Below are 14716 nucleotides of genomic sequence, written 5' to 3'. Positions count from 1 at the left end.
GATCTCCAGGCGCTTGACCCAATACTCCATGGGATCAACAGGGGCATCGCTGTCAAGCCCGCTGTAGGACCCCATGTAGTCAGCCACCATACGGGTCAGGCGCTGGCTGTGACCGGAGGAGGATGCTGCTGCATGCACCTCCTCTCTAGTCACTGCTGCCAGAGCCTCTACAGTCCTGTAGAGCTCGTTGCTGAGAGACAGCAGGTCTGTGGGGCGCTTGCTGCTGGATGCAGGCACCTGCTGCTGCCTCTGTGCTAGCTGCTGGACAGTGGGGGTGGAAGGCTGGGGGAAGGCTTCCTCCAAGCGCTCAACAAGGGCCTACTGCAAGCTCCTTATTTGTTGCGCTGGGTCTCCTCCTGCAGGCGGCAGGAACTGGCTCAACTTCCCCTTGAGGCGTGGGTCCAACATCATGCTGATCCAGATGTCCTCCCTCTGCTTCATCTGGATCACCCTGGGGTCCCTGCGCAGGCATGTCAGCATGTGAGCTGCCATTGAGAAGAGGCGGGCCACGTCTGCTGGCACATCGACGGCAGTGCTGCTGTCCTCATCCTCCTCCTGCTCTGCCTCCTCAGCCTCATCCTCTCTCCACCCCCGCACCAACTCAGCCTCACTGTGCTGATCCCCCTCATCAGCAGCAAGGTCAGGGACCTCCACCAAGTCCTCCTCCCCCTCAGAGGTGGACTGTGCAGCTGCATGCTGCTCCTGCTGGTCCAAGGCTGCCGCTCCCTGTTCCAGCAAAGCATCGAGGGCCCTGTTCAGCAGACAAACCAGGGGCACCCACTCGCAGACCATAGCATGGTCCCTGCTCACCATGTTAGTGGCCTGCAGAAAGGGAGGCAGCACTAAGCACACCTGCTGCATGTGCCTCCAGTCATCATCGGGGACGATGGACGGGATGTTGCTGGTCTTGTCCCTTCTCTGAGCGGCGGAAACAGTGGCCAGGGCAAGGTACTGGTTGACAGCGTGCTTCTGTTCAACCAGACGCTCCAACATCGCCAGGGTGGAGTTCCAGCGAGTTGGAACGTCAATGATCAGCCGATGGCGTGGCAGCTCCTGCTCCTTTTGCACGTCTTCCAGGCTCGCACAGGCTGCAGCCGAGCGCCGGAAGTGACGCACAACGTTCCTTGCCGTTTCCAGCAGTTCGCCCATCCCCTGGTGGGTGCGCAAGAACTTCTGCACCACCAGGTTCAGCACGTGGGCAAGACAGGGGATGTGGGTCAGGTTTTCCCTGTCAATTGCGGCAACCAGATTGGCCCCATTGTCGGCCACCACCTCTCCGACTCTGAGGCCTCTGGGGGTCAGCCAAATCCTCTCCTGCTCCTGGAGTTTGGCCAACACATGGGTTGCCGTCAGTTTGGTCTTCCCAAGGCTGACCAACTGCAGCAGCGCTTGGCGGTGGCGGGCCTTCACGCTGCTGCTGAGGCGGGGGGTTTGGCCAGGTGTGCCGGAGGATGGCAGAGGATCGGAGGAACCTGCTGCAGTTCCCCTGACCCTGCGGGCTGCCACCACCCACTGTGTTGCTGCTGCTGCTGTGCCCGCTGCTGCTCTCCCATCCTCACCCCCTTCCACCAAGCTGACCCAGTGGACAGTGAAAGACAGGTAGCGGCCTGTCCCGAAGCGGCTGCTCCAGGAGTCCATGGTGACGTGGACCCTTTCACCAACCGCGTGCTCCAGCCCTCGCTCCACATTGGCCATCACAAAGCGGTGCAGTGCAGGAATGGCCTTGCGGGCGAAGAAGTGTCTGCTGGGGAGCTGCCAGTCTGGGGCTGCACAAGCAAGCAGCGCACGCATGTCGCTCCCCTCCTGCACGAGCGTGTACAGCAGGAGTTGGGAGCACATGGCCCGTACCAGCAAGCCGTTCAGCTGCCGCACGCGACGGCTGCTGGGAGGCAGAGCCCTAACCACCCCCTGGAAGGACTCGCTCAAAAGGCTCTGGCATGGCCTTTTGCTGGCACGGGAATCAGCGGACACAGCAGAGGAGGCCACTGAGGACTGGCTGCCAGAACAGGCCTCAGTGTCGGCGGCAGGAGTTGCAGAGGGGGGAGGAGCAGTGCGTTTCCGCACTCCTGCTGGTGCTGCTGGAGGAGCAGGAGGGCGGGTGGCTGCTGTTGCTGCTGCTGCTGCTGAAGGCTGTGCAGTGATGGGTGTGGTGCCACTGCCAGCACCAGATGCCTTCAGCCTCTGGAACTCCTCATGCTGGTGGAAATGTTTAGCAGCAAGGTGGTTGATGAGCGAGCTGGTGCTGAACTTTAAGGGGTCTGCACCTCTGCTCAACTTCCGCTGACAGTGGTTGCAAGTGGCGTACTTGCTGTACACTGTGGGCATGGTGAAAAATTGCCAGATTGGTGACAAAAACAACCCCCTACGGCCTGGAGCCGCTGCTGCCTGTCTCCCTGTGGTGGTTGGGGGGGGGGGGGGCTTGGGTGCGGCTGGTGGTGGTACTGGCAGATGCTGCTGCTGCTGCTGAGCCTGAGACACCAGCAGGCTGTGGGACCTGCCTACTGCTGCCAATGCTTGCAATGATGCGCCTCCTTGCAAGGCCCACAAGCGCATCCTCCTCCTCCTCCTCAGAGCTGCTGATGACGACATCCCCTGGAGGTGGTGGCACCCAGTCTTTGTCTGTCACCGTGTCATCATCATCATCATCATCCCCCTCCTGAAACATGTCCTGCTGGGATGATAACCCCCAAACTCCTCTCCTGATGCATGGATGGGCTGCTTGACTGTCGCCACAGTCTTGCTGTCCAATCCCTCCTCCCCCAAAGTGCCCATCAGCATCTCCTCCTCAAAATCGCCAACAACAGCAGACAATACCCTGATGGTGCCTGGGGTCAAAAGACTGCTGAGTGACAGGTCGGCGACTGACGGTGAACTGGCCTCCTCCCCAGGCCCTGCTGGGCGGCTGCTGCGAACAGGGGTGGTGGTGAGGGTGGAGGCCTCGGATGCAGAGCTGATGGCGGGCTGCTCATCCTCCATCATCAGTTGCACCACAGTGGATGCATCCTTTTCCTCAATGGGACGTTTCCGACCCGGCTGGAGGAAAATAGGAGCAGGTGCTACACGCTGCTGCTGCTGTGTCTCTGCAGCGTGAGTTGCAGATGCTCCTGCTGGGCGGCGCCCAAGGCGTCCACGGCCAGTGGCTATAGGAGGAATGTTAGCCACTGACGCTGCTGCTGCTGCTGCGGAACTGTGCATGGTGGCGCGGCCGCGGCTTGCCACAATGCTGCTCCCTCTCCTCCTGATTCCCTTGCTGCCCTTCCCCTTGCCCAAACCGCGCTGGCTGCCACTTCCAGACATCTTAGATGTTTTGGGCGTAAACACAAAAGTTTTTTAAAAGTGCGGGTGAAAAGTGGGGTACTTTAATGGAGTGGGTTGTTGGGTGAGGTGACACTAATCACTAAGTGATTAGATCGCTAAGTGATTAGTACAGTACAAATACAAAATACAAAAATCGGTAATCAGTAAGTGTGAACAGTGAACAGTGAGTGTGTCCCCTAGTACACTAACTAGAAAATACACTAATCAGTAGTAATCACAAGGAAATAGAGTGTGTGTACACTACAGACAGTGAGTGCACGCACGCGCAAACACGCGCAGGAGCTAGCCTATGAACAGTGACTGAGTGAGTGTCCCTACTACAGTAAGTAAGTAGTAACAGTCAGGAAGTACAACTAGCAGTTACAATAATCAGTAGTAATCACAAGGAAATAGAGTGTGTGTATACTACAGACAGTGAGTGCACGCACGCGCACACACGCGCAGGAGCTAGCCTATGAACAGTGACTGAGTGAGTGTCCCTACTACAGTAAGTAAGTAGTAACAGTCAGGAAGTACAACTAGCAGTTACAATAATCAGTAGTAATCACAAGGAAATAGAGTGTGTGTATGTCACAAGAGCCCCACTGGCCGTGAACACGCAAAACCGTCCGATCCGATTCTAGCACACAGATTGAGAGCTATGGACGCAATCTGCGTAGAATTGGCGGAGTTTGAGCGTCACGACGCAGTAGGGAGCCTGTGAGGTTACGAAAATACACTTTTACTCCAACCCAGGGGTAGATTTGCCACCATCTCTGTTTTCTATCAGCCCAGAGATAACTGCTAACTGGCTATAGACCTGTGAAACAAACAACCGGTTAAAACTGTGCAATTCCTATCTATCTATCAAAACAGTAGCGTCCCTTCGGAAGTTTAGGTCTCGTCTGTGTATACTGAATAGAAGGTTTTACTGAGAGGTAAAGACCTTTTAAAAAGCCTTTATTTGTTACAATATAAATAATTAATATATACAGACAATCGTGAACAATTAAACGATGAGAGACAGTGATAACACAGTACATAAAAGAAAAAGGGATAAAAAGAACGAATACTTATGATTCTGTGGAAAGTCCGTTCGGGAAAAGACAAAGTTCCTTTGTTGCAGTTAGTTCGCAATATGGCCGAACCACATGGCCGTTGCTCCGCCTGCAAGATGGCCACTGCTATTTCCCCAAGCAGTGGCAGTCTTTTCGGTATGATGGAAAGTGGGGGAATTGGCTGGGGGTCCTCATGCAATCAGTTTTGAGCACTGACATTTCTGGGCGGAGTCTCAAGCTCAGCCCAGGGGCGTGTCAGGCAGTGAGTTCTCAGGGGAGGAACTTCCAGCCATCCACAAAATATGTCCAATTTCATACCCCGCCGGGGTTTTGTCGCACATGCAAACCGATTTCATATTCAGATTGGGCTGAGAATACACGTTCATAGGACATCAAACTTGCAATATTTGGGGCGCACGGGGACCCCATTATTCATATCTCAGCCCCTGCTCGGGTTACCTGGCTATGTCTAGTATCACCATATTCTACAGAATTAGGGAAACAAAATTATGTAATTTTCATATTCCTCCCATGGATGGTATTTGCAAAATGTGACAAAGTTATCAACACCATGCATTCCATACTCAGTTTAGTCGGTGCCGTCAAGACTGGGAGGAATGTAGGTGTCAATAGACCTCATGCTGTGCTAGCTTCCCCTGTTGAATAGACTCTGTTGGTATTTCAGCTCTGCCCAATTAGCACATTAGTGTCACCAGAGCTTTTCCGGGAGCCTTAACAGGATTTCTTGCTAAACCAGGTTGCTTTAGCCATATGCTAACGCAGGCCCATTCAGCCCTCATGGCAAAAGGGGGGGGGGAAGGCAGGAAGGAAAAACTTCTATTGTAAAAATAAAGAATGTCAGTTTTCCGATCACGGTTGCGATCGGACAATCGGCCGCGAATCCTCGGACGACTGGGCGTCGCCCGGCGTCACACCTCCCCCTTCCCGAGCTCTGCTCAGGGAGGTGTCAACAGGACGCCTTCCGTAGCAGCTATTGGCGCTGTTGGGTCGGGTTCCCCCTGACACCGCGACAGCCCATCAGCGTTTTGGTGTCGGCTGCCTGCTTTGTGTTGGATCGTAAAGTCGTACTGCTGCAATGACAGGCTCCACCGTAGGAGCTTGCCGTTGGTTCCAGCAGTACGGTTTAGCCAACTCAGGGGATTGTGATCAGTGACGATCGTGAAGGAGCGGCCGTACAGATACGACTGCAGTTTCTGTAGGGCCCACACGATCGCCAGGCACTCCTTTTCAGTTGTGGAGTAGGCTACCTCTCGGGGCAGGAGCTTCCGGCTCAGGTAGAGGATAGGGTGTTCATCCCCCTTTCCATCCACCTGGCTGAGGACTGCGCCGAGACCGTAGTCAGAGGCATCGGTTTGCACCACAAACCGACGACTGAAGTCTGGGGCCTGAAGCACAGGGGCGCTTGCGAGGGCCTGCTTCAAGGCCTGGAAGGCATTCTCGCAAGCGGGGGTCCAGCTAACAACCTTGGGGTGCTTCTTGCTAGTGGCATCGGTCAGGGGCTTCGCCAGTGTACTATAGGCGGGAACAAATTTCCTATAGTAGCCGGCGGTCCCCAGGAACGCCTGGACCTGCTTTTTCGTGATAGGTCGAGGCCATGCCAGGATGGCGTCCACCTTTCCCGTGTCAGGTTTCAGGGTGTTACCCCCCACCCGGTGACCTAAGTACTGCACCTCGGTCATGCCAATCTGACACTTACTCGGTTTAACCGTCAGATTGGCCATGGCCAGCCTCTCTAGTACCTGGGACAGGTGTTTGAGGTGTTCTTCCCAGGTGGGGCTGAACACCGCAATGTCATCCAGATACGCTACAGCGAACCCTTGCATTCCCTCTAGCAGGTCGTTCACGGCCCGCTGAAACGTGGCGGGGGCGTTCTTCATCCCAAAGGGCATCATCGTGAACTCGAAGAGGCCGAAAGGGGTGATGAAGGCCGACTTTTGCCTCGCGTCAGGTGCAAGTGGTATCTGCCAATACCCCCGGCTCAGATCCATGATTGATAGGTACCTGGCTGATGCCAGTGTATCTAGCAGCTCATCAATGCGAGGCATGGGGTAGGCGTCTGTAGTGGTGATGGCGTTCAGTTTCCTGTAGTCTACGCAGAACCGAGTTGTCTGGTCCTTCTTGGGGACCAGGACAACAGGGGCTGCCCAGGCACTACTGGACTTTTGAACCACCCCTAACTCCAGCATCTCCCTCACCTCCTTCTGCATGTCCGCCTGTACCTCGGGAGAGACACGGTAAGCGGATTGCCTGATGGGGGGATGGGTACCTGTATCTACCCCATGCACCGCCATACTGGTCCGCCCCGGGATACCGGAGAAGGTGTGCTGGTACTGGCCCAGCACCTTCTGTAACTGCTCTTGCTGGGCTGAGGCGAGCTGTGGATTGACGTTTAGGTCGCCGTCCACATCTCGTACGTCAGCCAGCAGGTCTAACAGGGGGTCTGCCTCTCCCTGCTCTAACCGGCTGCACACTGGCAGCGCATACTGGGTCCTGTCATGGTGGGCCTTCAGCATGTTTACATGAAAGCTCTTCTGCTTCCTGCCCCCCATGTTCACTAGATACGTCAGAGGGTTTAACCGCTGCACTACAGTAAAAGGCCCCTCCCAGGCTGCTTGCAGCTTGTTCTGCCTCACGGGAAGAAGGGCATATACCTTGTCACCCACATCAAATGACCGCTCTCCAGCAGTGCGGTCGTACCATGCTTTTTGTTTGGCCTGAGCCTGGGCCAGGTTGTTGGTCACTACTGCGGACAGGGACTCCATTTTGTCCCTGAACTTGAGGACGTAATCGACCACGGAGACATCAGTGGGGTCGCCCTTGCCCTCCCATGTCTCCCGCATCAATTGTAAGGGTCCTCGGACATTCCTCCCATACAGGAGTTCAAACGGGGAAAACCCGGTTGACTCCTGCGGCACCTCCCTGTACGCAAACAACAGATGAGGCAGGTATCGTTCCCAGTCCCCACCTTGCGACTCAACAAACGTGGTCAGCATTTGCTTCAGCGTCCCGTTGAACCGTTCACACAGTCCATTGGTCTGCGGGTGGTAGGGACTGGAGACAATGTGCGTCATGTGTATCTTTTTGCACAGGGCCTCCATGAGTTCGGACATAAACTGGGATCCCTGATCGGAGAGCATCTCCGCAGGGAACCCGACTCGGGAGAAAATGTTAAGTAGCGCGTCTGCTACCTTGTCCGCCCTCAGGGAGGAAAGCGCCATGGCCTCAGGATAGCGGGTGGCGTAATCCACCACCGTCAGGATGTACCTTTTGCCACTGCTGCTGGGAGTGGGCAATGGTCCAATTATATGTCGACTGCCACTCTGTGAAAGGGCTCACCTATGATTGGCAGTGGACACAAGGGAGCCTTGCGGGGGTTCCCAGCCCGTTTTACCTTTTGGCAAACAGTACATGAGCGGCAATAGTTGGTCACATCGATCCGCATCCTGGGCCAGTAGAAATGACCCTGGATACGGTCAAGTGTCTTGTGGATTCCCAAGTGCCCTGCCAGGGGAATGTCATGTGCGGACTTCAGCACATGCCCCCGGAAGGCACTGGGTACCACAAGCAACTTGGTACCCACACTTGTTTCACCTTCGGTGGGCTGTACAGGCTCGCTGTACAGCTTACCACCTTCCCAATATACCTTGAAGGTATCTTCATTCGTGAGGGGCTCCGAAGCCTGTCTTCTGAGTGCCTCGAGGCTAGGGTCAGTCTGGAGTGCTTGCACAAATGCAGCACTCTCGCTCTCAGCCAGCTGGCCCGTGGCATATGCAGTTAGTGGCTGAAGGCTACCATCCCTGTGGTCAGAGGAGGGGGAGGAGGCCGGAACCTCTTCCACCTGCTCTGAGCCCAGGTTCTGAGCAGCGCGGCTGCGTGTTACTGCCAGTACAGGTACACCTTCAGACTGGCACATACTGGCATTACTCACATCCTGGCTGCATGCATGAATTACAGTGACAGGTACAACAACATTTTCATCACAAACAATCGGTATATCAAACACAGGTACCTGTGACACAGGTACTATTGGACTCGGTACCCCTGGACTGGGCACATTCAACCCACCTCCCCCCTGTTCTTGCCCCTTGGTGCAAAGTACCTTAGTGTGGGCGGAGAGTCCGTCTCCCTCCTGGCAGTCTGAGGGGCTTGGGGCAGGTTCATAATAGGACACAAGCTTGCCCAGGTCGGTCCCCAACAAAACTGGGACCGGCAGTTGGTCCAGGACCCCAACAACCTTCTCTTGAACCCCCACCCCCCAATCGATGGACACCCGAGCCTGGGGAATGCGAGAAAGAGTGCCCCCCACTCCAGTGAGGGTAAGGTATTTGTCAGGGAGGATATTTTCCGTCGGGACCAGGTGCGCACGCACCAGGGTGACATCCGCTCCAGTGTCGCGGAAACCGGTAACAAGCTGGTCGTTCACTGTAACCAGCTGGTGGTTGCTCGTAGCGGAGTGGATCCCTCTCCCACCTGCGAACATGACGTTGTTGGGTGCTCCCGGCTGGGGTGCGCTGGCTGGCGGCAGTTGCCGTGGGCGAGGTGTAGGTGGTGCAGGAGCTGGCGCGGTCTGCCTCCGCTCCGGGCAGTTAAACTTCATGTGTCCGGGCTTGCGGCAAAAGTGACAGGTGATGCCCTCTGTTACTGCAGGCCTGGACGCAGCAGCTGCGCTGGAGGGCCTCTGGGGTGCACGGCTCACAGAGGTAGGAGAGTCTGCAAAATTGTGGGACTGACCTCCTCTCCAGCTAGATGGGGCAGTCCTGCGGGTCTCCGGCACCCTGGTCGTTGCAAAGGTCTCAGCGAGGTCTGCAGCGACCGTCGCTGACGCCGGTCGGCGCTCCAGCACAAACTGGCGTACATCAGCCGGGCAAATGTTCAGAAACTGCTCCAGGACGATTAAGTCCTCCAGGACACCGTAAGACCCTTTAGTGAGGCCTAGCGTCCACTGGCGGAGTGTGGTGAGCAGACTGCTGACCACATCTTGATAAGAATCCGTAGATTTTTTCTGCCAGGACCTGAACCTTTTCCGGTAGGCTTCTGGCGTCAGCTGGTACTTAGTGATTATAGCCTCCTTTATAGCGGTATAATCATTGTCCTTTTCCACAGGCAGCTCTGAGAAAGCATCAAGCGCTTTGTAGCGCAGCAAGGGTGTCAGATGTCTGGCCCACTGGTCTTGGGACAGACGATACTGACGGCAGGCCTTTTCGAAAGACCTCAAAAACAAGTCAATGTCAGTGTCTTTTTCGATAATAGCAAATTTAAATTTTGCACTTACTGGAGCGGCAGTCCCTTCAGCAGGGAGGCTGGGCGTTGAACTCCGGCTGGCTTGCTGCACTTTCGCCATGTTCAGCTCATGCTGTCGTCTCTCCCGCGCCTCTGCAGATTGGCGTTCCTCTCGCTTTTGCTCCGCCATGTACTGCAGGTACTTGTCCACATCAGTTTCCATCAGCTTTTGCAATGCCTGCTGCATTACTGGATCAACATAACTGGACAGTCCAGTACTGGCCGGTTCCAGGCGAGTACTTTCAGGGGTTCTGGGGTCGGGGATCACACTGACAGCCTCCTGCGTATCTGTTGCCGCATTGCCCGCGGGTTGCTCAACCTCGGTACGCACAGGATCTTCAGTCTCTGGTTCCCCTCGACTTGCGTTAGATGAGCCGGTGTCCTCCACAGTGGACACCTCCAGCGTCCGCAGATTCTGGCTATCCCATCGGTACAAGTCCGTTATCAGGTCCTGCTGTTTCTTGCCGCGGATGTCCAGGCCTCTCGCCTCGCACAGACTCTGCAGGTCGGATAGGACCATGACCTTGTAATTCCCGGACATTTCCATGCCAAATAAAAGAAAACTTAGGGGAGGGGTACTGGTTACACAGTCTCTCTGTATATATGAAAAATATATTGCACTCAGTCACTACCAACGAATTAGTTCGTTTCTCGATAGGGCTAATTCGATAGCCCTACCTGAGATACTATCAGCACACACAGATCCCAAACGCTGCCGACCACTGTCACAAGAGCCCCACTGGCCGTGAACACGCAAAACCGTCCGATCCGATTCTAGCACACAGATTGAGAGCTATGGACGCAATCTGCGTAGAATTGGCGGAGTTTGAGCGTCACGACGCAGTAGGGAGCCTGTGAGGTTACGAAAATACACTTTTACTCCAACCCAGGGGTAGATTTGCCACCATCTCTGTTTTCTATCAGCCCAGAGATAACTGCTAACTGGCTATAGACCTGTGAAACAAACAACCGGTTAAAACTGTGCAATTCCTATCTATCTATCAAAACAGTAGCGTCCCTTCGGAAGTTTAGGTCTCGTCTGTGTATACTGAATAGAAGGTTTTACTGAGAGGTAAAGACCTTTTAAAAAGCCTTTATTTGTTACAATATAAATAATTAATATATACAGACAATCGTGAACAATTAAACGATGAGAGACAGTGATAACACAGTACATAAAAGAAAAAGGGATAAAAAGAACGAATACTTATGATTCTGTGGAAAGTCCGTTCGGGAAAAGACAAAGTTCCTTTGTTGCAGTTAGTTCGCAATATGGCCGAACCACATGGCCGTTGCTCCGCCTGCAAGATGGCCACTGCTATTTCCCCAAGCAGTGGCAGTCTTTTCGGTATGATGGAAAGTGGGGGAATTGGCTGGGGGTCCTCATGCAATCAGTTTTGAGCACTGACATTTCTGGGCGGAGTCTCAAGCTCAGCCCAGGGGCGTGTCAGGCAGTGAGTTCTCAGGGGAGGAACTTCCAGCCATCCACAAAATATGTCCAATTTCATACCCCGCCGGGGTTTTGTCGCACATGCAAACCGATTTCATATTCAGATTGGGCTGAGAATACACGTTCATAGGACATCAAACTTGCAATATTTGGGGCGCACGGGGACCCCATTATTCATATCTCAGCCCCTGCTCGGGTTACCTGGCTATGTCTAGTATCACCATATTCTACAGAATTAGGGAAACAAAATTATGTAATTTTCATATTCCTCCCATGGATGGTATTTGCAAAATGTGACAAAGTTATCAACACCATGCATTCCATACTCAGTTTAGTCGGTGCCGTCAAGACTGGGAGGAATGTAGGTGTCAATAGACCTCATGCTGTGCTAGCTTCCCCTGTTGAATAGACTCTGTTGGTATTTCAGCTCTGCCCAATTAGCACATTAGTGTCACCAGAGCTTTTCCGGGAGCCTTAACAGGATTTCTTGCTAAACCAGGTTGCTTTAGCCATATGCTAACGCAGGCCCATTCAGCCCTCATGGCAAAAGGGGGGGGGGAAGGCAGGAAGGAAAAACTTCTATTTTAAAAATAAAGAATGTCAGTTTTCCGATCACGGTTGCGATCGGACAATCGGCCGCGAATCCTCGGACGACTGGGCGTCGCCCGGCGTCACAGTGTACACTACAGACAGTGAGTGCACGCACGCGCACACACGCGCAGGAGCAAGCCTATGAACAGTGACTGAGTGAGTGTCCCTACTACAGTAAGTAAGTAGTAACAGTCAGGAAGTACAACTAGCAGTTACAATAATCAGTAGTAATCACAAGGAAATAGAGTGTGTGTACACTACAGACAGTGAGTGCACGCGCACACACGCGCAGGAGCTAGCCTATGAACAGAGACTGAGTGAGTGTCCCTAGTACAGTAAGTAAGTAGTAACAGTCAGGAAGTACAACTAGAAGTTACAATAATCAGTAGTAATCACAAGGAAATAGTGTGTGTACACTACAGACAGTGAGTGCACGCACGCGCAAACACGCGCAGGAGCTAGCCTATGAACAGTGACTGAGTGAGTGTCTAGTACAGTAAGTAAGTAGTAACAGTCAGGAAGTACAACTAGCAGACAGTTACAATAATCAGTAGTAATCACAAGGAAATAGAGTGTGTGTACACTACAGACAGTGAGTGCACGCGCACAGTCGCACACACACGCAGGAGCTAGCCTATGAACAGTGACTGAGTGTCCCTACTAGTACAATAAGTAGTAACAGTAAGTACAACTATAAATTACAATAATCAGTAATCAGAAGGAAATAGAGTGTGTGTACACTACAGACAGTGAGTGCACGCACACGCAGGAGCTATGAACAAACAGTGACAGTGAGTGTCCTAGTACAGTTACAGTATATAACTACAATACAAAATACAATCACTCAGTAGTAAAGGACAGCAGAAATACTGGCATAGATGAGAAATAAACTAACAGAGGACAGGAGAGAACAGCTGCCCACACAGGCAGGCCCTGAGGCCTAAAGCTGTAAGCCTGAAGCAGCTGTCTCTATGTAACACAAAAGCTACTAACTAAAATACAATGTCTATCTAACTAACAACAATATAGGTGTATATAGGAGGTGTATGTGAGCAAAAACGCTAGGTGATTGACCACAATAAAGCTCTTGCTAAGCCAACGCACAAAGGAGCAGATCTCTCTCTGTACAAAGTCAGGCAAGGACGGAAAAACCTAACATGGCGGCCGCTATTTATAGGGTAGGGGCTGGCCAGGGTCCCCCTCTGTGATTGGCTGCCGTCAGAGGGCCTGGGAGCCCTCTGATTGGCTCAAAGGACATCAATCTGGGCTATGACGCTATTCGAGCTCGAATAGCGCTGTTTGCTCGAATAGCGCGAATAGTGAATGAGCTATTCGAGTTTACTCAAATAGCCCATTCGAATAGCTGCAGCTATTCGGAGCTCGAATACCGAGCTCGAATAGCTGAAAAAGAGCTCGAATATTCGAGCTACTCGAATATTCGAGCTCTGTTGAGCACCACTGTATTCTATTTCTTAGCTGTACTACACATACAATTTATTATATCATAAGTTTATTTTCACTTCAGATTCTCTTTAAAGTGAACCTTAAGCCAGAAAAAAAAGAGTTTTACTCACCTGGGGCTTCTACTAGCCCCCTGCAGCAGTCCTGTGCCCTCGCAGTCACTCACTAATCCTCTGGTCCCCCGCTGCCAGCCAGTTTCGTTTTTGCCGACATGCCCGTCAGGACTGGCCACCTTTTTCCGCATTCCCAACTGTAATTAGCGCTATTTCGGGCCGCAACGCATATACAAAATATGCGTTGCTGCATATCTATGCGTGCGTAATGCGGCAACGCGTATTTTTGTACACGTTGCGGCCCGCAATATCGCTAATTACAGTCGGGAATGCGGAAAAAGCTACGCGTGGCCAGTCCTGACGGGTATGTCGGCAAAAACGAAACTAGCTGGCAGCGGCGGACCAGAGGATTAGTGAGTGGCTGCGAGGGCACAGGACTGCTGCAGGGGGCTGGTAAAAGCCCCAGGTGAGTAAAACTCATTTTTTTTTCTGCCTTAAGTGTCTCTTTAAGGACATTATTGATAATGCAATTGTTCAGTATCAATTGGACCCATCAGCTTCTCTGTTAATGCAATGTGATCTGAATAAACTGATCAAAAATAGGATCATTCAATAAAAATTGTACTAGTAACGGGCACCTTTAGGCCTCATTCACACTAGCGTGCTTCTGTCCGCTTTTCAGCAAAACGTATCAGCTCGTTTCCATATAGCGTGCTTTCAGTCGCGCTTATGGAAACACGATTGCAGGGACAGCAGACAGTGCTTAAACTGCCCGGTAGTGATGCTCAACGCAGAGCCGCGTGGCTCGTTTCCATTTAAGCAATGCAGAGCCATGCGTTTAGCGCGACCCTGCATTGCGTGTCACTCCCAGGGGCCAAAGCGTGAGATCCCAATCATTATACTGAATGAGACTGCGGGCCGAATCCCCCCAAAATGTAGGCTACCATGTATGGAAGCATCAGAGAGTGCAGTCTATGTACTCTGTGATGTCCTTGCGACCGCGTTTCCATAAACCTGACTTAAAGCACACATATGGAAACAAGGCCCAACTGTGAATGTGGCCTTAGTGTCCCGAATTTTCCTCTGTTTTGGCCTCATTCATATCATGTGCATTATCGAAGACTTGCTTTGTAAATTATTTTGGATGTTGGTGCATTAAATGCGTTTCAGTGTACCTTTTCATGTCACATTGTATGCAGTGAACAGCTGAACACACGCCATTATTGGCTGCCTCAGCTGAGTATAATTTAGTGTATGTGGGACCCTTTGTCTTGCTGATAATTAACTCTACTTCTCCTATACTCAGCCTTTATCTCTGTCCTCCAAATGCCAATCTACCTTAGGCAAGAGGCACACTGCCAGGTTTTGCGACGTGTTTTAAAAAACAAACTCATTGCAAAACACTTGACAGTGTGTCTCTGGCCTTAACCTACCTATTAAGAAATTATGTGCAATCTTATGCTAATTGAACCCAGTGATGATAGATGTCTACAAACACACTACTA

The sequence above is a fragment of the Hyperolius riggenbachi genome, chromosome 11, assembly GCF_040937935.1.
Source record: "Hyperolius riggenbachi isolate aHypRig1 chromosome 11, aHypRig1.pri, whole genome shotgun sequence".
NCBI classification, from domain to species: Eukaryota; Metazoa; Chordata; class Amphibia; order Anura; family Hyperoliidae; genus Hyperolius; species Hyperolius riggenbachi.
The sequence above is the reverse complement of the archived record's forward strand: the minus strand, read 5'-3'. Positions refer to the sequence as shown.